This window comes from Leucopleurus acutus, assembly GCF_964270905.1.
Source record: "Leucopleurus acutus genome assembly, chromosome: 10".
Lineage (NCBI taxonomy): Eukaryota > Metazoa > Chordata > Mammalia > Artiodactyla > Delphinidae > Leucopleurus > Leucopleurus acutus.
The window spans coordinates 99,982,952-100,006,311 of NC_139153.1; the positions used below are offsets into that span (position 1 = coordinate 99,982,952).

At 43.4% G+C, this 23,360-nt stretch overlaps 1 protein-coding gene across 1 annotated transcript in view; it reads right to left on the bottom strand.

Moving 5' to 3' along the window:
• Positions 1-3,819: 3,819 nt before the first annotated feature.
• Positions 3,820-23,360, bottom strand: part of SNRNP48 (small nuclear ribonucleoprotein U11/U12 subunit 48) — a 121,458-nt gene continuing 101,917 nt past the window's right edge. The window contains exon 10 of the mRNA XM_082848353.1: positions 3,820-3,994. The gene's annotated coding sequence lies outside the window, so the exon portion shown is untranslated. The remainder of the gene's footprint in view (positions 3,995-23,360) is intronic.

A 23,360-nucleotide genomic window follows, 5' to 3' on the forward strand; every position in this document is an offset into this window, starting at 1 on the left:
TGCAAAGACAGGGTTCCTCAGAAGAAGAAGATGGGCTCCACTTTGGATGTATTTGGTCTGAGGCCCTCACAGGACATCCACATGGAGCTGCCTAGTTGGACATACAGGAATATTCCTCAGTATCACCTGCCTGGAGACATCAATTTGGAAGATGGAGCCATGAGTGTGAGTGGCATAAGTATAGAATGATAAGAGGACTCAGGACAGAGTTCTAGGGACCACTGACATTTTAGTAGTGCCACGAGGAAGAGGAAACCACCAAAGACACTAGGAATTTACCACTGAGGTAGGTGGGAAACTAGGAGAGAAGAGTGCCATATTATTCAATACGGAGGAGATTCCATGGTGAAAACGCTACAGGAGGTGTCAAGTAAGATGGCATTTGAAGTGTTTCCACTGGACGTAACCAACAGAACATCCTTTGAGAGCCTAGAGAGTGAACTGCAGAGGGATGGAAGCTGGTGTATAAGGCAAGTCAATGGAAAGTGAAGAAGAAGAGAAGACAGAAGGAGAAGGTCTCCGGGGAAGGAAAGACGAGACAACAAAGGCTGGAGGGGGATGCAGGGTCAAGAAAGGATGTGTGTGTGGGCAAGGGGGTATGCTGGTGGGTCTACTTAAGTTCAGAGAAGGGAGAGGAGAATGACCTTGAAGGCTTACTGCAGTTCTGCCCACTGAGATGACCGTGAAGTCTAGAGATGCATTCTTCTAAACTAATCATGGGGCTTACTAAACTTTATGTACCAGCCTCACGAAGTATGTAATACTCTAGTAGAGTTTAGTAGCCAGAAACTAAATTTCCAACATTTAATTCTTTGCCTAAATCTCTGCTTTTAATCCCAAGGAAAGAAATACAGAAGCCAGGAATACCACATCAGTGATGCTGAACACCTGTGAATTCAATCAGTCACTATGGCAGCATCATATTTACATCCAGCATTTTGATAAAAACTATAAGCACCTTTGAAAGCACACCTAACTGCAAATTATTAATCATCTGAATCAAACAATAACTCTTCCAGTATCCTCCCAAACCTAGATTAGCCCCAAACACTGCTGGAGAGAAATACCCAGTGTGGAGATTGTCATCAAGGTCATACTCATCAGTTTCCAAAGGACACTGCTAGTAGAGCTTTCTCTCCATCTCCACACAATGCCAAGTTCATACCTCTTCCACCTCCGGCTCCAACTCCCTTTTGCCCTTTGCTATGACCTTGCTTCCTGCCTCATAAAGGATGGGGGTGGGAAACCTATTGCAAAGAAATATCTTCATCTTCCTACCAAATCTACAAACCCTCTTCTCCTCCTCTCCCTTTTGTCACAACAAAGGAGGTGTCTCTCCTCCTATCCCAGAATCAGTGCAAAACGCTTCTCATGCACCCTGGTCATAGCCCCTTGTGACTCCCCAGGGACTTTGCTCCCTTGATTAGCCAACAGCGTGTGTCTATCTCACACACTCAGCAACATCACCACCAATCTCCCTCTCGATGACAGATGACTTTCCTTGCGCCCAAATACTTTAGAGTGTTCCACTCTCAAGACCTTCCCTTCGATCCCTGCCCAGCACACACCCTCTCCAGCTTCCTTCCCATCTTTCCCCTTCCTTAGACGGCTATGAAGCCGTCACTTCAACCCACCCCAGTTGGCTTCCACCCCCACCATGCAGGGTTACGACTGGCCTCCATATTGTCAAATCCAGACGTAACCTTGGAAGCTTCTCACAGACATTAATTGGACCTCTATCTTGTTCTTAGCTCACTTTCAGCTCTCGGCTTTTATGAAACCTTCCTCTCTTGGCTTTGTCCTTTCCCTCCGTCCAATCCATTCTCCTTGCAGGAACCATGTTGGTTTTACATGTAAACTGTACCCCAGCTCAAATCTTTCAATGGGCCCCCCAAATCCTGCTGACCTCTCCAGCCTCAAAACCTTGCCACTGCCTTCGACACTCACTGCCCCCTGCATCCTTCCATTTCCTGGGAGGTGCCTGTATCTCCCACCTCAGGGACTTGGCAAATTTTGTTCCCTCTATCAGGAATACTCTTCTCTTCCCTAACCCCGACACTTCCCCTGGCTAAATCCTACTTTAATGCTTAAACGTCACGTTCTCCCACTCTACACGTAGTCCCCCTGTAATCATCTCTCATAGTGCTCTCTAGGTTTTCTTTATAATATTTATCGTAGTTTTAACTATTTATCTATCTGTGCATAATTATTTAATCTAGAGTGTCTTTCTGACAACTCCGTCACCTCCTAGAAAGCAGAGCCCATGTGTGTTTTCCTCCCAGAAGCCAGCATCGTTGTAGATCCCAAGAGGTGTTAAACGAATACCTGATGAATAAAATGAATTATTATCTTGAAATAACTTTGTCCAACTTTAAAATAATCATATTCTCAGTATATTAGTTATATCATATCATATGCAAAGAAATTGTTTTTAGAAAAAATTTCTTCCCTTTCTTGTTACAAGATGGTGCAGTGCAGTGAAAAGAATGTAACACAGCTGAGGACACAGAGAGACAGCCCTGGCACTGCCTCTGAGTCACACTTTTCTCATTTGTAAAATAAGAATAAGAATCATACTTAACTGGTATTAACAGAAATTGTTGTGAGGACTGAAGAAGGGAAAAACTAGGAAAAGTGCTTTGTAAACTGTAAAGTGCTAAATAAAGTTATTAATATGATGCTACAGCTAGGTTGAATTCTTTAGAGAAGGCCTATTTCCTTATTAGTTTTCCTTACAAAGAAATAGGCCAGTTAATTGTTTTTTGTTTTGGGGTTTTGTTTTTGGCCACGACACGCAGCTTGTGCGATCTTAGTTCCCCGACCGGGGACTGAACCCATGTCCTCGGCAGCGAAAGCTCGGAGTCCTAACCACTGGACTACCAGGGAATTGCCAAGGGAGTTAATTGTTTAAGTATTGCAAAAATATATAGCTGTTGCCTTGTTCTAGATCACATCTATTTTTTCAATTCACCTAGAAATACACACCGCACATTCTGTTGAGAAGAATTCACGGAAAGTCTCTATTTTTTAAAAGGTGCATTTTTGGGGCCTTCTCTGGTGGCACAGTGGTTAAGAATCTGCCTGCCAGTGCAGGGGACATGGGTTCCATCCCTGGTCCGGGGAGATCCCACATGACTCAGAGCAATCCCACATGCCCATGTGCCACAACTACTGAGCCTGCGCTCTAGAGCCTGCGCGCCACAACTACCGAAGGCCGCGCGCATAGAGCCCGTGCTCCGTCACAAAAGAAGCCACCGCAATGAGAAGCCCGCGCAATGCAACGAAGAGTAGCCCCCCACTCACGACAATTAGAGAAAGCCCGCGCACAGCAATGAAGACCAAATGCAGCCAAAAAAAAAAGTGCATTTTTGGATTTATAAGTTGTATTAGCTTATTGCGATCAGCACGTTGGAATTCACCTACAATTTAACTTATGTTGAAAAAAGCAAGAAATAGGGCCATTAAAAGTCGAATGAGGGGCTTCCCTGGTGGCGCAGTGGTTGAGGGTCCGCCTGGTGATGCAGGGGACACGGGTTCGTGCCCTGGTCCGGGAAGATCCCACATGCTGCGGAGTGGCTGGGCCCGTGAGCCGTGACCGCTGAGCCTGTGCGTCCACAACGGGAGAGGCCACAACAGTGAGAGGCCCACGTACCGCAAAAAAAAAAAAAAAAAGTCGAATGAACAAAAATCTTAACTAAGAGGATTCCTTTGTATGGCTAAGCTAACAGAACATCTAGCTCCAAAGTGCAGTGTATTGGGGGAAAGAGGTAGGGCCTGTGTCCTTGCAGAAGTCTTGAGATTCTGTTCTTCTTCAATTTTTTTTTTTTTTCACGGTACGCGGGCCTCTCACCGTTGTGGCCTCTCCCGTTGTGGAGCACAGGCTCCGGATGCGCAGGCTCAGCGACCATGGCTCACGGGCCCAGCCGCTCCGCGGCATGTGGGATCTTCCCGGACCAGGGCACGAACCCGTGTCCCCTGCATCGGCAAGCGGACTCTCAACCACTGCGCCACCAGGGAAGCCCTCTTCTTAAATTTTGAAAGATGGCTACATAAATACGCATCAGCCTCTCTTGTAGAGGAGCTTATATATCAAAATGGTAAAAAGCCTAAATAAGTGAATTTTGTAGTTCAGTCACTGATAATCTCAAGAAAATTTCACGTGAGGAAGTCCTCTTACCCACCATTTCTGCTTTCTTTCTTTTAAATGGCTCACAGGACAACCAAAGGGTGTGGCAGTAGGGGAAGGGCGTGGGGAGGTAGGGGTATTTGGAAGTTAGACCATGATTTCTATTCTCATGTCAACTTTAAAGGGCATCAACTGTTTCTTTTAAAAATTACCTTCTGGGGCTTCCCTGGTGGCGCAGTGGTAGAGAGTCTGCCTGCCGATGCAGGGGACACGGGTTTGTGCCCCGGTCCGCGAAGATTCCCCATGCCGCGGAGCGGCTGGGCCCGTGAGTCATGGCCGCTGAACCTGCGCGTCAGGAGCCTGTGCTCCGCAACGGGAGAGGCCACAGTGGTGAGAGGCCCGCGTACCGCAAAAAAAAAAAAAATTACGTTCTGTATACATTAATACTAATATATTCTTTCCTAAAAAGGGTATTTACCTAAATCTGACTTTTCAAAATGAAAACTAATTTACTAATTTAGAAAGATTATTCTTCTCCACTATATATTTAGTCAGTTATGCTCAAAGTGCTTTCATAAAGCTGACAAATTAATTCAATAGACCAGCAGAATGGCTTATTCTTTTATTTTTTATAAATTTATAATAAATAAATTTATTTATTTATAATTTATTTTTGGCTGCGTTGGATCTTCGTTGCTGCGCGCGGGCTTCTTCTAGTTGACGTGAGCGGGGGCTACTCTTCGTTGAGATGCGCGGGCTTCTCACTGCGGTGGCTTCTCTTGTTGCGGAGCACGGGCTCTAGGCGCGTGAGCTTCAGTAGTTGTGGCTTGCGGGCTCTAGAGCGCAGGCTCAGTAGTTGTGGCGCACAGGCTTAGTTGCTCTGCGGCATCTTCCTGGACCAGGGCTCGAACCCGTGTCCCCTGAGTTGGCAGGCGGATGCTTAACCGCTGCGCCACCAGGGAAGTCCCATAATGGTTTATTTTTGCTGAATTCTTTTTTTCAGTTTTACAAGACTGTAGATATATAAGCCCTACCAACATCTGCATCTATCATCCTCATGTCTGAAGCGTGCTTTGTAACTGCGAAATATGTGATAAAACTGTCAAAAGTCTATGGAAGCAGCTGCATAAATTTTGAAACCAAAGTCAAAGTTCTATTTATTCTGCGACAGTGTAAGAGTTGCACATTTTACAGCATTTTGGAAAGTAAAACCCTCACCCTACCTTCTGTTGCTTTTTTTTTTTTTTTTACTTATGCTACAGGAATTTCTTTCATGGGCTGAGCATTTACTAAATTGTTCTGTTCCTAAGATGAAATGTTATATATATTTCTTTACTTTTTGTTGAAGTATAATCTACATTCAGAAAAGTGCATATGTCTTGATGCAAATTTGATGAGTTTTCACAGGCTGAGCCCACGTGTGTAACCAGCACCCAGTTCAAGAAACAACATGACCAGCCTTTAGACCCCCTTCCAGCAGCTACTCCTCCCAAAGATAACCACAGTCCTGCCTTCTAACAGTCTAAGTAGGTTTGCCTGGTTTTGGACTTCATATAAATGGAATCATGCAGGATGCTGACTTGTGTCTGGCCTGTTTTGCTCAACACTGTGGTTTAAACACCTTATTAATGTGTCTATAGTTGCAGGCTAACCTCCACAGCACTGTAGTTCTTATTCAACCATTCAACAAATATTTGTTGAGCTCCTCATGTGTGCCAGGAACAAATGAATCTTCGTTTCTATAGATAACATTTCAGTGCTCATTTGTTGATAGAAAGTCAGTAAAGAAAACTTTAGTTTCCTAACACGTCTTTCAAAGTGAATTGCTTTGCCAAACTGAATTTCAGCAACTTCCAAAATAATCTCAAAATCATGATACACATAAGGATACAGGCAATACTCTGTTTTTTTTCAATAGGCACAGTGTCCATTTGTATTAATATTCACCATGTTCACTTAATATTCTCAGTGTTTTCTCTTACGACATTTTGTGATCAAAATAATTTTTTTAAGATTTGTGAATCTGAATTCTTGGGAACAGTCAGTTCTCTGGACCAATTTGTTCTAAAGCAGGTGGTGTGATTCAAGGACATTCTGAACTTAGCTGCGAGTCCCAGTTTTACCACCAGTTAGCTGTGTAACTTTAGGCAAGTTCCTTAACCTCTTTGTGCTACTTTCTGCATCTGTAAATAAAATGATCAACCTACAGGATTTCTGCAGAATCTCCTAGTTCCATTTTCTGTAGGGTAAATACTTGAAGACAGTGTATAAAAAGGATTTATACATGTACCACATCCAAGGAATGTCACTGAAATATAATTTCTTTTAAGCTAACACCCTTGCTACTGGAAGAAAAGCTCCACAGTTATATTTCCACCTTTTAGACTGACATTCAAGTACATTCAAATGCAGAGCTGAGTCTGGTCTCAGTGACAGCGTGCCTAGCGTAGCATAGCTTTTGCCGTGGAGCATTTTCTAAGTGGCAGACCTGAGTGATGACAACAACAGAACAAAAAATCTGGGTCTATTTCCCAAAGAGAAAATAGATCAAATGTGTTGCCTTTTCCCTTGGTTCTGTAAAACATTCGATTAACGATCTCGCTCACAAATAACAACAACAAAAATAGCACCTTAACATGTTAGTCCTTAGAATGCTTAAGTTTAACCACAAAGCTCAAATTGCAGTAATTTCATAGATAAGGGACAAGTTCCGTCACTTCTTCTGCGTCCCCTTTCCTATGCATCCCCAAAGGGGAAAACCGGCGATGTTCTTCAGGTTTAAGTGGTGATCAATAAAACAAAGCCACACTTCTAAAGGATGTTGATAAACAGACTCATAAATTGTCTACTGGAGCCCATGCCTGTTTTGCTCTAAGTTCCTGGCCTCATGTAATTAACATACATGGAGGAAACAGCAAAACCCCAAACAGAACCAACTGATATGGGCTTTCTGTCACCTCCAGACGGGAAATTACCAACATTTAAATCAAACTCCTATCCTATTTTGGGTTTATTTGAGGGAGAAATATATCAACAAGGATTTTTTTTTTTACCTCTGAAAAAGTAAGTCATTACTTACGTAAAACAAACACCCCAGAAAGGAACGCTCCATCATCCTTCACCTGCAGTGGGATTTGGGGAAGTGCGCTGACGCAGCTCGGGATTTCATGTGCCAGACAACAGCTCAGCTCCTCTGTATGCAGTTGGTAAATGTGAAAGGTAAACTACGAGAAATGTGGCATAATGACACCGTAAGGGAAAAAAAGTCATTTCTGAGTCCGCTGTTCTTTAAACTCTTTGAATTCTTGCTTCAGCGGCTCTGTTGAGTCACAGCTGTGATCCGTGTTGGCACGAACCAAAAATAACACCACTGGCTGCAAAGGTTACAGGGTTTGGGCCAGCTTTTTATGGCCACACAGCAGTACCTTTCTGTTGAGTGGAAATGTAACATTTAGCTTGTAAGGGAAATCTTTCTCAAGCAGTTGTCTCAGGTCTGCCCGGAGTGCTGTTTCTGCTCTGCTGAAAGCAGACGGCTAACTTATAAAACGCACAGAATTAGAAGGACACACTTATCTTCAAGGGACTTCCTCTGAACCTCCAATGCCGGACAAGACCACTGATGGAGAAAGTGAAGTGTGTTCCTTAAGCGACACAAAATCAGTTCTACATCTGACTTTGATTAGAAAACATAAACCCTTTTCAGAATCTTTCCCCTTTCTTCCCCTCCTCCCCCCAAAATGGCACTGCCTCACTTTTTCCAATCATACAGTGATATTTGGAAAGTTCCCTGTGCTTCCATTAAGAAAAATACAGAGAAGGAAAAAAATACATAATAGCCATCTATCATTTTGTATGTGAGGCTTAGTTATAGGATTCTCAAAAAAAAAAAAAAAAAAAAACACAAACCCAACTGTGCGTTCTTTGAATAATTTAGGTCTGAGAGTGATAAGCCTATTTTGCTCTAAGAAATGATTTGTATATTCAAGGGAATGATTTGTTTTGTAATGTCTTTTTCTTAATTTATTTATTTTTATTTTTGGCTGTGTTGGGTCTTCGTTGCTGCACATGGGCTTTCTCTAGTTGTGGCGAGCGGGGGGCTGCTCTTCGTTGCGGTGCGCGGGCTCCTCGCTGCGGTGGCTTCTCTTGTTGCAGAGCACGGGCTCTATGCGTGCGGGCTTCAGTAGTTGTGGCTCATGGGCTCTAGAGCGCAGGCTCAGTAGTTGTGGCGCACGGGCTTAGCTGCTCCGTGGCATGTGGGATCTTCCTGGAACAGGGCTGGAACCCGTGTGCCCTGCACTGGCAGGCGGATTCTTAACCACTGCGCCACCAGGGAAGCCCTGTTTTGTAATCTCTTAACAAGGGTTTGTTTTGCCCTGATCTTCCTTTTATCCCTTTTATCATTTATTCAATACATATTTCTTAAACACCTATCATATTCTAGGCGTCCAGATACAGAGGTGAGTGATGTCAGCCCTTGTGACAGGGAATCTAGTAGGAAAGAGGGATGTGAATCAAAGAATCACAGAATAAGTTTGGCAAAACCATTGTGATCAGGGCTCTACAGGAGAACATCCTATTCTAGAGCATAACGTCAAGAGAGTTGAACCTAAGGAAGGAGGTCAAGAAAGGCATCACTAAGGAATAGTGGAGCAGAGATAGGAAGAGTGGAGTGGAGAAGGAGCAAAGAGCAGTCCAGGTGGAGGACCACTGTTCCCTGGACCATCTGAAGAACTAGAAGCAGGGCTGGGTGGAGCCCCAGAGGGAGTGGGCATCGAGGGATGGGGCTGGAGAGCCGGATAGGAAAGAGACCACAAAGGGACTAGTGGCCACTGGTAAACATTATAGTCATCCTCCTAAGACCAGCAGGAAGCCACTGAGGTAGAGTTGTGAGTAAGCAGTGCGTGACGTAAGCAGATTTCAGTTTTGTATTTGTCATACAAACTCGTGGTTGAGTAAAAAAATCAAACTCCAGGAGACGCAAAAATGAATCATTGCCTTAATTATTGCTCAGAATATCCCTAGCAACACAAGTTTAAGGATAAACTTGGCACATGCCAATTTCCTAGCAGCGACAGGCGACAATTCTTCTTTTCATGGTCATGAAAAGTTGACCCAAACCCTGGTAACCTGTGTCATGAGTCATATCAGTTTTGGCCAATCCCAACTCACCTACTTCCAAAACACTGGGGAGATGCTCTGGCAAGACAGGTCCAGTGCCCTCAACAGGCCAGTCTATCCAAGTAGCCTCAGTCCTTGGGCATCTCCAGATGGACCATCTGGAGGAAAATGCAAAGGCCAGGGGCAAATCCCAGGAGCTCAGAGTAGTGACTGCTTATCAGGATGGTAGAGCCTTAACTAGAGCTATCCTTCCAGAAGGGGTTTTTGTGTTTGGGTTTGTTTTGTGTGAAAGAGCCTCCAGACTTTCTGAAACTAGAAAGCAGTCCTGCTGCGGTGACCCTCCACGTTCTACCTTCCTAAGTGGCAACGCGCGGAAACCTACATGATCAACCCACTGCAGGTCCCATGACCCAGAGAAATCCACACCTTGGAAATCGGCTTCCCATGCCTGTCGCTCTCTTCCTTGCCCACCTCCTACTAGCTAAGCCTCCCCAGATTCACAACCACACACACACACACACACACACACACATCAGCAAAGTTCTTACAAGGAAAAATGTGCTTTTTAAGATTTTTCAAAATGTTTTCAAGAACGAGGAGGATGGGCTTCCCTGGTGGCGCGGTGGTTGAGAGTCCGCCTGCCGATGCAGGAGACACGGGTTCGTGCCCCGGTCCGGGAAGATCCCACATGCCGCGGAGTGGCTGGGCCCGTGAGCCATGGCCGCTGAGCCTGCGCGTCTGGAGCCTGTGCTCCGCAACGGGAGAGGCCACGACAGTGAGAGGCCCGCGTACCGCAAAAAAAAAAAAAAAGAACGAGGAGGATGAGATGATGATGAAGCATAGGCAAGGCCTTGCGCTCTCTCCAACCTCCTTGCACAAGTCAGTCCCTGAAGAATAGTCCAAGGCAGCTGTGAAAGTGATACGGACACATGAAGCTGAGCAGACCTGCAATAGCAATGACTAGAACGCCCTTAGCAGCCTTGGACTTGGATTGAAGGAGCCCACGTCACATGTCAGTAGTGGAACAGGGTTGAAGACTCCGGAAAGGGCTTCTCTTCACAGTAAATTCATATAATCAGGACACGTTATGACTCTCGTGGGCCTTAGGTATTTTTGCCTTCCTGGCCCCTTGGTATAAAGACACATATATTGATATTACATATTGGGCTTCCTTGTTGACGCAGTGGTTGAGAGTCCGCCTGCCGATGCAGGGGACACGGGTTCGTGCCCCGGTCTGGGAAGATCCCACATGCCGCGGAGCGGCTGGGCCCGTGAGCCATGGCCGCTGAGCCTGCGCGTCCGGCGCCTGTGCTCCGCAAAGGGAGAGGCCACAACAGTGAGAGGCCCGCGTACCGCAAAAACAAATAATAAAAAAACAAAATAAAACAAAAAATATATATATTAAGACAGATTTTTCAATCTAAAAGTTAATTTGTTTCTTCTGCCTTTAGAAGAAATAAGAACATTTTCATGGACCCCACTTTTCAGCCCTCACTGTGATCACTGTGCCCCACGGAGGTGCACTGACACTCACTGATGCTTCTGGGGCTCCATGTTCAGGTGACCCTGGCATGCAGGACACCCCTCCGTGCTCCTCTGTCCCAGTGTGATGGTGGCTCTCACGCGTGAGTCCCTGAGCTCTTTGAGGGCAGACGCGTATTTTGGGCAGGTCTTCCTCCGCACTGATCAAGGGCCCAGCATTTCACAGGGACTTGATGAACATTTAGTGAGTGAGTAAATGCACTGAGCTGCGGTTAGCGCTTGGCTGAGAGAGTAAACACAGCCACGCCTGCTGTGATAGGAAGAAGCGTGAGCCTGGCCTCAGGGCCTTGCAAGGACCCCCTGGCAGGTGGCTGAAAACACAGGCTCCAGGTTAGACCTCTGGTGGAGGCTCAGGCTGAACTTTACAGTGGAGCAGCTTTGGACACATTTCTTAGCATCCCCAAGACTCGGTTTCTCCACAATTAAAGTGGAGGATCGTGGGATTATGGTAAGAATCCAAGGAGATAATGGTGTGGGGAACTTAGAACAGAGCTGGACCTGTGTAAGGAACCAGTACAAGAGGGTGTGAAGGAAAAGGAACCCTCCTACATTGTTGATGGGAATGTAAATTGGTGTAGCCACTGTGGAGAACAGTATGGAGGTTCCTTAAAAAAACTAAAAATAGAATTACCATGTGACCCAGCAGTATATCCGAAGAAAACTCTAATTCGAAAAGATACATGCTCCCCAAAGTTCATAGCAGCACTATTCACAACAACTAAGACATGCAAGCAACCTAAGTGTCCATCAACAGATGAATGGATAAAGAAGATGTGGTACGTATATACAATGGAATATTAGCCATAAAAAAGAATGAAATAATGCCATTTGCAGCAACATGGATAGACCGAGAGGTTGTCATACTAAATGAAGAAAGTCAGAGAAAGACAAATATCATATGATATCACTTATATATGGAACCTAAAAAAATGACACAAATGAACTTATTTACAAAATAGAAATAAACTCACAGATATAGAAAACAAATTTATGGTTACCAAAGGGAATAGTGGGGGGGGGAGGGATAAATTAGGAGTTTGGGATTAACATATACACATTACTATATATAAAATAGGTAAACAGGACTTCCCTGGTGGTGCAGTGATTAAGAATCCACCTGCCAATGCAGGAGACATGGGTTTGAGCCCTGGCCTGGGAAGATCCCACATGCCATGGAGCAACTAAGCCCATGTGCCACAACTACTGAGCTTGTGTTCTAGAGCCCGTGAGCCACAACCACTGAGCCCGTGTGCCACAACTACTGAAGCCCGTGTGCCACAACTACTGAAGCCCGTGTGCCTAGAACCCGTGCTCCGCAACAAGAGAAGCCACCGCAATGAGAAGCCCGCGCACCACAACGAAGACCCAATGCAGCCAAAAATAAATAAATAATTTTTTTTAAAGGTAAACAACAAGGACCCATTGTATAGCACAGGGAACTATACTCAATATCTTGTGATAACCTATAATGGAAAAGAAGCTGAAAAAGAATATGTATGTGTGTATATATATGTATATGTATGTATATATATATATACCTATATATTTAACTGAATCACTGCTGTATACCTGAAACTAACACAACATTGTAAATTAACTATAGTTCAATTAAAAAGAAAACAAACAGTACATGTTAAATATTATTGTCATTTAGCCTGAATCTCTTCATCAGCATAATAGAAATGAATATATCTGTTATGGGGTCATTGTGAAAATAGAGTGCGATAACAAAGGCTGAAGAGCTTTCTAATTGCACTGTAGTGAGAAAGTATTCAGACAGTGGAATGCATTCAAGATCTGAATCTGCATCCCAGCTCCAAAACTTACGAGATAAAAGGCTTTCAGCAAAGTATTTACCTTACCGAGTCTCACTCTGTTCACCCTCATAATGGGGGTAATGCCCACCTCAGAATGTGGCTTTAGAGATGAAACTATATCACGAATGTGAGAAAAAAAAAAGAGCTTTGTAAAGTCCACGGTGCTATAAAAATACTTACTGCCCGGCTCTCCTGATTAGTAACAAGTATCCAAACCAATAAATCCACAGTTTAGGCTTAACAATGGCCGTCATTGATCTCAGCCGTTTTCCTCCTAATTCTTTCCGGTCCCCCTTCTTTTCCCCTCCTCTGCTTTCAGATTCCTTTGGGTTTTAGCGTTGCTTCCTTAATGAGATCTGCCTTGGAGTTTACTCATGTTCTTAACCCCTTAAACTTTGGCTAAAACCCATTGCCACCTTAAGGTCCGGCCAAGGATCTCTGAAATTTCTCACTTCTCAAGGGGAGCAACCGCAGTCTGTATTAAATGAGATAACAAGAGGCACCGTCTTCTATTCAATTCCTTTTCCCTGCAATAGACACAGATGGATCTCCTGCCCGTTTGTAAGGCTATTGTTCTAGGTTTAGGAGGAAGTTGTAAAACAATAAAACAGGAGAAAAAAGAAAAAAGCTCTCGGATAGGTTTATCCTCAAAGGTAAGGTCCAAACAGTCCCTCCCTGTAATAGTCAGATCTCAGCCCCAGAAGAGTCATGTCTGACTTTGCTCTCAGGCCTCAGACCTGCCACCCCAGCCGCTGACTCACGCTCCCAGAGGAAAGGGCAGGGCTGCCAAGAGCAAACAGAGAGCAGGATACCTACGTCTGAGGACCTTGGGATCATAGCATCTCGGGAAGGCGGCTGCCCAGCCTCCGCAGGGATTGTCAGGATGGAGAGGTGGTCTTGACGGAGATCCCTGAGGACCAGCTTGCATTAATGTTGCCAGTTTTTTGCTTCAAACACTAGAAGTTTGCCTGTGAGTCAGCAAAATACCTCCTTTCGGTTTTATGGTGAAAAGTAGAATTTCCTCAAATTTCTGAATTTATTTAGAAGAAAGGATTCTCCTTTCTTACCGGTGCCACTGCTTCTCCCCCCATCCCACACACACACCTCTACCTCCACGCTCCAGACCTGAGAATCCCGGGGGAGCGGAAGCAGGTTAACTGGGAGATGTCCCCCTCGTACGGGCATTTCCCCATCGACTGTATCCGCTACCAGGAGTGCCCTGGGGAACAAACATCATTCAGAGCTTAAAATCCCCCTTCTACTGGGGACTTCGGGGTGGCCCTCTTAGCCTGGCATCTCTAAGGACCATCGGCCCTGCCAGGCACCCCATCGCCCCTCACCCCACACAGGTGGGTCCAGGGGTCTTACCTGGACCAGTGCATCCTGCTTACCTCAGAACACATGCCTGACCCGAGCTTGCCAACATAGATCCTCCTAGGAATGAGGAACTGGAGATCAGAGGCTGCAAGTCGGTTTCTGTTTATGTGAGAAGATGGAGAAATATGAATACACCAGAGTTGAGAGAGAGCCATCTTCTGCCATCTGCACTGACGCACGGGACCTGACGGTCTATAAACAATAAAGCCCCGTGAGAAGATGAGCCTAAGAGAGGGTGGGAGAGAGAGAGAGACGAGAAGAGAAGAGAGGAAGTGACAGTTGTGGTGACTGATGGCTCCTGGTGCCTGACTCCCGTCCCCTCTGTCTCCACACCCCTCTGCTTCCCTGTCCCCAGGTTCCATGAGACACTCCTGTACCCATTAATTAACTCCCACCCTTTATTCAAGCTAGCTCGGGTTGACTTCTGCCGTTTGCAACTCCAATAGACCTCAGCGTTGCCTCCTTACACGCATTTTCATCTTCTTGGCAACTACGTCGGTTTGCTTTCTGTCACCTACATTTCCTCAGTGCCACATACATGCTTTTTTTTTTTTTTCCACATACATGCTTTAAGGGGCTGTGATCTCAGAACAATACATATGACACAGGCTTAAGTTAACCGACAGCTGCAGGTTTAGGAGTGAACCCAACAGCCATTGAGGCCAAGGAGAGGTGAGGGGTGGTCTTCTGGGGGCTTCCAGAATGACCCCCTCACTCACTTCTGTGGTTCTGACGAAGAAGTGGGCAGACCAGGGAGAGGCTGACAGCCGTGTTATAGCCACACAGAGGACACCACAGACGACTAAATGGAAAGATGGAAAAGAAGCCTTGTTTTAGACGACGTCACCGAGCTGCCAGTTCAGACCATTCCCAGCGTCTACCCTCTCTCAGACTATCTATTGACATGGTCCCATAAATCCCTTTAACTAAACATCTTAACTAGAATTCCCAAGAGTCTACTCAAATGTACATTCTTCCACTGCAATAATCCCAAACTCCCTCAGTATATTTTGGGAGAATAAAAAGGAAAACAGGAAAAGAGGGCTTGGCTGGAAAGTCAGAGTCTTCCAAGATACCAGCCGTCCTCTGCCCCCAATTACCAATGGAACCTTAGGCAACTGTGTACCTTCTTTGAGCCCAGGAACTCATCTGCAGAGTGAAAAGGATTAGACTTCCAACACTAAAATTCTATGATTTTAATTGTAGACCCTAAGCTCCAACTCACTGAGTCCTATGGGGTTAGTTTATAATTACAGATGTGAATCGCTCCACACTCTCAAATTCAGCAACTGACAACAACAACAGAACGTTTTATTTGCATTAAAACTCTCAGTGTGAAGCAAGAAACCCAGCGTTAGAATCCTACCATGGAGAGGTAGAAAGAGGAAATGAGGGAATACAATTGAAAAATCAGCTGGCTGAGCCCTGTTCACAAATGTCAACCCTTGGAGTAACCATAACCAAGGAAGCCATGGTGTGGTGGCCCTGCAGGTCACACCCAGCGGGGGGACATCCTTCACTTGAGCTGTGTGGTGTGGGTAACCTGCAACAATGGAAAGAGTGACTAGTCCATCAGGCTTTGTATGAAGGATCTAAGGGTGTAATATTTAATTTAGGCTTTGAATTAGTTGGAGAACACATTGAACTCTTAAAAGTTAGTATTTGTTAGTGATGTTATTTTTCAAGACCTTTTTTTTTTTTTTTTTTTTTTTTTTTTGGTCAGAGGTTGTTTTGTTTCTCCCTTTTGTGGCGTGGTTGCTGCTAAGAAAATAAAACCTGTCCCAACCCAGAAACTCAGAACTGATTCTCCAGGTTCTCTCACTGGAAAGAATAACAAAAACAAAACCAGTATAATTGACTTCCACCACCAAGGGCACATGCAAGATTGTGCGTGCATACACATACACTCACACAAATTGATAGAGAATCTTGGACCCAGTCGTGCAGGAATCAAGCTGGAACCAGACCTACCATATGGATTTACTTTTACTGGAGGTTTCCAAATATTCAATTTTAGAGCAGACCTCGGTACCATAGTTTTCAAGAAATCTCTTCTCCCCACAACTTTAAATATAGCTGTGCCAAAGTCAAGCATGATCTCAAAAGAACAAAGCAAGAAAAGTTCATAGATCATCTTTTGGTAAAGTACCAAGGAGGTATCATATGACAGGATCAGTATATCAGGCCAATTTTAAGACTGATGTCTACCCATACTAGGGAAAATAATACTGGAGAAAAATATAATTCTAGAGATCGTAAGAAACAATATGGTGTGCACTTCCCAAATGCCTTTAGATTCGCTTTTTAAAAAAAAAAAAAAAAGATGGTTAGTTTGTTTGGCCAAAAATGTATTTCAAACAAAAAAATATTTCACAATTTTCTCAACTCACAGACTCCAAATCTGAGAACTATAAGAAATCATAGTAATTTCCCAATCCAGTCTCCTCATTGTCAACTGGCCTATCTACACTTAGTTATGTTAAAAACTCATTTGGAATAAGAATAAGCCTATTAAGAGTGCAATATTCAATACAGCACAATTTTGTTTACGTGAAGTTCAAAAACAGGCAAAACTAATCTGTAGTGTTAGAAGTCAGAATATTGGTTCCTTCTGGGAAAGAGGAAGCGGGTAGAGGAGGGCCCTCTGGAGATGCTCTTTCCCTTGATCTGGGTGGTGGTTAGTTAAGTGCATGAGAGTTATGACATGTATAATCAAGCTGTATGTTTATAATTTGTGCATTTTTAGATGTATGTTATACATCAACCTAGAAGTTTATTTCCAATAAAAGATCCCGGGTAACCAAATCTAAGTCAAAAAACAAACAAAAAGATGTCATTTGCTTGTTGATGCAACAGTTAATTTAGAATTACCTTAGCTTTCTACTCACCTTTCTAATTGACGTACAAATTCCCTGTTTTTGGTGCACACTTCTATGAGTGGAACAAACGCATGAAGTCAGACCCCAATTTCAAGATACAGAACGGTTCTCTCACTCCCAAAGGACTCCCCAAGCTGCCCCTTTGTAGTCACCCCTCCCCACACGTTCAACTCCCAGCAGCCACTGATCTGTTCCTATAACTTCTGCATTTTCCAGCATGTCATATAATTAGAACCACACAAAATGTAGTCTTCTGAGTCTGGTTTCTTTCACTTAGCAAAAGGCGTTTGACATTCATCCACACTGTTACGTGAACCAGTAATTTGCTCCCTATTATTCCATTCTGAGTAATATTCCAGTACTTGGATGTACATGGTTTGTTTATCCATTCACCAGTCAAAAGACATTTGGGTTGTTTCCCGTCTTGGGCATTCATGGACAAGTTTTCATGTGAACAAAAGTTTCCAGTTCTCTTGGGTCAATACCTAGGAGTGGGATTGCTGGATTATATGGTAAGTATATGTTTAACTTTATAAAAAACTGTCAAATTGTTTTTCCCCAAAGTGCGAATGCAAGCAATTAATATTGTCTTTTTTAAGAAGCCATTCTAATTGGTGAAAAGGTCATCATCACAGAAAATACTTGCCCAAGATTCTGCTAATAGTACACACAGTAAGTGTAAAATTTAGGAAGAGATAGTATACATTAAAATAATTCTGCAGGCCAATTGAAAGTATTCTATGTTCTTAAAAATCATGATCTTTTCTATCTGAATTTCTTTAATATTTGATATTGAGGATCTTATATTCATTGGCCATTTATATTTCTTTCACGGGAATGGCCTGTTTAGGCAATTTGCTCATTTTTATGTTAGTATTTTAAAAGCTAATTTGAAAGAACGCTTTGTGTTTTATGGAAATCAGACTGTCAATTTTGTTGTAAATAAGTTTGTGCTTTCACTTTGTTTATGACGTTTGCTGCTACAAAAAGATTTTCTTAAGTTTAGAGTGAGACTTATAGAAAGCTCTTTTCCACTCAAAGATTATTTTTAAATCTTCACCAATGTTTTCTATGATTTGTTTCCTTCATTTTCTTCCGTGTAAAATCTGTCTAGAATTAATTTGGGGGTGGCAAGGATCTCAACCTACTGAGATTAAATTAAGTAAAAGAAATTAAAATCTGCCAGTAAAAGGTGGAAAAAAATTTCTTAAGATTAATAAACTTCTTTCCAGAAGTCATTTTTTTAAATTTAGGTTTCTTAGTCACTTTGGTTTGATGTCCCACTCCAGCTTTATAACCTTTTGAGATTTTTACTTTTTCAGCTTCCATTAAAACTGAATGTGGGGCTTCCCTGGTGGCGCAGTGGTTGAGAGTCCGCCTGCCGATGCAGGGGACACGGGTTCGTGCCCCGGTCTGGGAAGATCCCACGTGCCGTGGAGCGGCTGGGCCCGTGAGCCATGCCCGCTGAACCTGCGCGTCCGGAGCCTGTGCTCCGCAACGGGAGAGGCCACAACAGTGAGAGGCCCGCGTACCGCAAGAAAAAAAAAACAAAAAAACTGAATGTGATAGAGACTTCTTGGGGAAATGGGCTATCAAAATCTGCTCTTAACTTAAATATCTGGAATGTAAATGTAAATTTAAATGACATAACTTGATCTTGAATGGCTAAACAGGACAGTGGCCACCAGTTTTTTTAAAAACTTCATGGGAAAAATGTAAATTCAAATGGCAAGAGTTTGATCCCAGTAAATGTAAATTCAAATGCATCATGTTATCCTAAATAAGTAAGAATATTCCCATCACTATCTGTTAAGCAATGCCTATATCCCCTCCACTGACTTGAGATACCTCTTTTATTATATAATAAATTCTCATTTGTTCTTGGATTTATTTCTAGATTTCCCCATGATTTTTCCTAAGTCAGTCTATGAAATGAACACTTTTACAGTTTCATCATATTGTCTTTAAACATGAAAGAGACTAAACTTCAAAAATTTTTGTATTTTACTGTGAAAAGTAACAGATACAGAAAAGTACATAAAATAGGTAAAAACATTTAAACAAATAGTTATAAAGAGAACACCTGGGTAAACTCCACCCAGGTCAAGAAATAGAACTAAAATTTATTATTTTCACAGGGCTTCCCTGGTGGCACAGTTGTTAAGAATCTGCCTGCCAATGCAGGGGACACGGGTTTGAGCCCTGGTCCGGGAAGATCCCACATGCCGCGGAGCAACTAGGCCCGTGCGCCACAGCTACTGAGCCTGTGCTCTTGAGCCCGCGAGACACAACTACTGAGCCCGTGTGCCACAACTCCTAAAGCCCGTGCACCTAGAGCCCATGCTCCGCAAGAATCCACCACAATGAGAAGCCCGCGCACCACAACGAAGAGTAGCTCCCACTTGCCACAACTAGAGAAAGCCCGCGCACAGCAACGAAGACCCAATGCAGCCGAAAAGAAATAAATAAATAAAAATTTTTAAAATTTATTATTTTCAGTTGTCTCCCGCAAACTACGTATTTAAAATAAGAATTATCAGCTAGTTCTGATGGTTTGACAATCATATTTTCAAACATTTAGTAAATATTTGGATGTAAATTGATAGTGGAACTACCAAAGCCCCAGGAAATAAGAAATACTTGGTTAATTTTGTTATGTTTATAAGTAAATGGGGTTTAAACCTCCTTAAAATTTCATATTGTACAACACAATATTTTTTCCTTATTATATACAAAGATTTTTCTGAGTATATCAATTTTGTAAAAAAGAACATTTAAACTTAAGAAGGACCCCTTTTCTGACGTTCGGAAGCATTTGATAATTTATAAACAATTGGCCTGCATTGTCCAACATGGCAGCTACCAGCCACAGAGCTACTTAAACTTAAGTTGCTTAAGGTTAAATAAAATTAAAAACTCAGTGTTTCAGTCTCACCAGCTGCATTTCAAATGCTCAAGAGCCACATGTGGCTAGTGGGTACCCCAAGGGTTCAGCACAGATACAGAACATTTTCATCATCAGAGAATATTCTATTGGATGGCTCTGGTCTAGACCCTTCTTGGCTTCCACAAATGATCTGGGGGGTCTAAAACTCTAATTTGAATTATCTTTAAAACATACAAGATATACAGTCAAAATAAACATAGGAAACAGAGATCAGAAATTACAGAGAGAGAAAAAGAAATGTACTAGGAATGGGTGATATACAATGGAGCACTAAATCTTGTTCTAACTTTGTTTAGCCAAAGCTGAACAAATAAACAAAACATTCAATGAATTATATAGTTCTCATTCAGCAGAAGGAAGCATGTGCTTTTATTTGGCAAGACATACTGTTTCCTGGCGATAATATCTGGCGAGAAAATATTATGGGGAAACTTCCATCAGTGTAACCCACGGGTGGCTGGACTGTTTAGGTGGCTGGACTGTTCAGGTGGCCTCTGCCTACCCCACACACCTTGAAGTTGACTCATCACATCAAAAAAGTAGCAAAAATAATCAGTAGCAAAAATCATCCGTAAGTGGTGTCGATATTCCTGAAGATTTCACGAGCAGATGAAGGAAAGGATTATGTCACCTAGCACATGGCAAAGTCTCATCCAACTTTGTGCTAGCTCTCTCTGCCCTTGTCTGTCCCAAGGCCTCTTCTCTGGCCACCCTTCGGCTAAGTTTTCTTTTCCTCCCCTCCCTCCATTCCCCTACTCCTCACCCACAGCCTCTAAAAAATCATCTTTATTGGTCCCGGCAATTCAGCTCATGCCTTTCTGCGTATACCTTGCTCAGCAAAGCAAAAGCTCAGCGAGGACCCAAATGGTGACCCACAGTAACCCCTCCAAGCCCACTTCACAGGAGCTCTCCCTTTACCTTACCACACAGGAAATGCCAAGCCACCTTTTTAAATACCTTTAACAGCAATTTTGAAGGGGGAAAAAAAAAAGATCTGAGGCTGTGGCATTAAATTATAATTTAGTCAAAGCAGTTCTTTAGAGAATTAAATTAATTTGGTCCAGGTATTTTGGTTTCTGCTAAACTTTGTAGACTTCAAGGCAAAACAGAAAAACAAATAAACAGACATACATACAAGAAATACCATGTTTTCCTGGGGCAGAGGGAAGCGTACGAGTTCTTATTGGGAGGACATTCTCTCATTCTCTTTTCTAGTTCTACAGCTGGTGACAACGGGGACTCAGGGAAAATGACTTTTCCAATCACAGAGATCATTAAGAAAAAAATCTGAGATTCTAGCAGATGTCTGTCTAAACAATCCCATTACAGCGCCATGTCTCCCTCATGAACCACAACATGGGGTAGAGTAAGGGAAGCAAAAGGTCATCATGGTAGCCCCCAAATCTGGCCCTGTCTTAGGATCCAGTTAGCCAACGTTGGTCGCCATAATGAATTCCCCCAGAGTGGCAGCCCTCTGTTGACAACACACACTTCAGAAGAAGGAGTGTAAAAGATATGGTCCCTCTGCTTCCCACCCTTCTTTGCAGACAGAAATTAATCAGAAGTCTATTTAAACATTGAAATCATAGAATCATAGACCTGGGAAAGATTCCAGAGCAAGTCCTGTACACTTACTGCTCCATTATAGATGAGGTCACAGGGGTCCAGAGAAGTTAGGTGTTTTGTTTAAGATCACTAGCAAGTTAGGGGCAGAACCAGAAGAACACAAGGTTGCCTGTAGCTCCAATTATTTAAATCAGAGGCCACAAATCATTGGCCCATACTGTGCTCTTAATGTTTTGATTGTTTGCTAAAATTTTAAAGTTGGGAAATCGTTATCCTGTAAGTCTGCATTTCTGACTTGAAAAAAACATCAGATTTGCTAACACAGAATTATGGCTGCCTTCTTTAGGTGAGCTATGAGCCCCTCAGTTCACAACTGGCACATTCCCGCCGACCCCAAGCAGGCAGTAAGCTTCCCAGCTTCCAGATCCATGTCGGATGTATTTTTGTAACCCCAGTAAAAGGGTTCAGACTATGACTGGTACTTAAGTCACATTAACTTTTGAATGAGTGACGCATGGATGCTGGGTTGCCATTTCGGTATAGAGGGTCATGAGAAGAGGCACAGTCTTCTGGTTCACGGTTCTGCTCTCCATCCTGAGCTGCTAGCTTGCTGGGTGACATTGACACCCATGGAGACCACCTGGTAGCCTGCTCACCTCATGGGTCCCTGCCCACCTGAGCTCCAGCAATCTTCCACTCTACTTCCACACTCCCCATGGTCACATGCAGAACCTTGGAATTCCTTTGAAGCATGAAATAGCCAACGTCTCCTTTCTCTGACCAAACCTCCCATCTTGTTAGCTCTGTCACCCCCTTGCTTCCACCAAAACAGGGACACAGCCTCAGCTCTCTGTCGCTTTCTTGTCACCCAGCCTCCATGCTCCGTGCCACAGAATCTCAAAATGTTTTTCAGACTCAAAAGGAATATTGTGGTCTAATAATTTCAGAGCACTTTTCACAAACATTTTTAGGGCCCAAAATGTGTAATTCAGCAACTTTAAACAAATGCCCTACTTTGAGGAGGTTTTTGGTCTGCCTTTTATCTTTGTTTGGGTTTTTTTTTCCCTCCCTTGTGCATCGTAATTTCTTCTTTGTTGAGCATAAGGTCTGCATTGTGGTGTGTGTGCGTGTGTGTTTTAGTTGTCCACCAGATAAAGCAGTGTGTTAACTCTACTGAAAATGTTGGGTTTATCATTCCTAGGGCAACTGTTTAGCAGAATGTAACTACCAGAAACTGAGCTTTTTCCCTCCCACTGTAGGAGCATCACATTCAAACATACAGAAAAGTTAGAAAGTTGGCCTTAGAGGCAAAGATACCAACCACAGGGGGATAACATAGAATTCTGCCATATAGTGAATATGATATTTCCAAATGAGTAAAAGGCCACAAGTGGGAAAGAGAGCCAAAAAAAATCCAAATTTCATTAAAATAACGGTTGCCGACAAAGCTGAATTACCTTTGACAGTCACACTTGCAGGAAAACATCTGTTTTGACATGTGTGTCAGGAGATCCAAACATCTAAAACTGGAGAATGAATGAGCCATTGTTTAGTCTGCAAAAGGGCAGGATTGTGTAAATGAAGATACAATTGGGAAAAAATAAGGTACAGAAAAGAAAGTTTCCAATAGAAACCTTCTAATAAAAACACAAACACATGCACAGAAACTTCGCCAAAGACGAATGAGAGAGCAAAAATCTTGAGGAAGAAAGCAGTAAAATGAGAAAAGGCCTTTCAGTGGCTGAATGGTCTAAAACAAAATTGGAAGGAGGAGGGGGTCAGTTACACAGATACAGTTGGGAGGGAGGGGTCTTTGCAGGAGTGATCAGAGGTCGGCAGCCTCCAGATCCCCCCACTCAGTGTCCCAGCAGAGGCCACTCCCAGAGAGATGTCCAGTGAGACACAATGCAAGTCCTCAGCCCCTTTATCCAGGGTTGTTGCCCTCCGCCCTCGCGGTGTGAAATTTCCGGGGCTGCCACTTCAAGGAG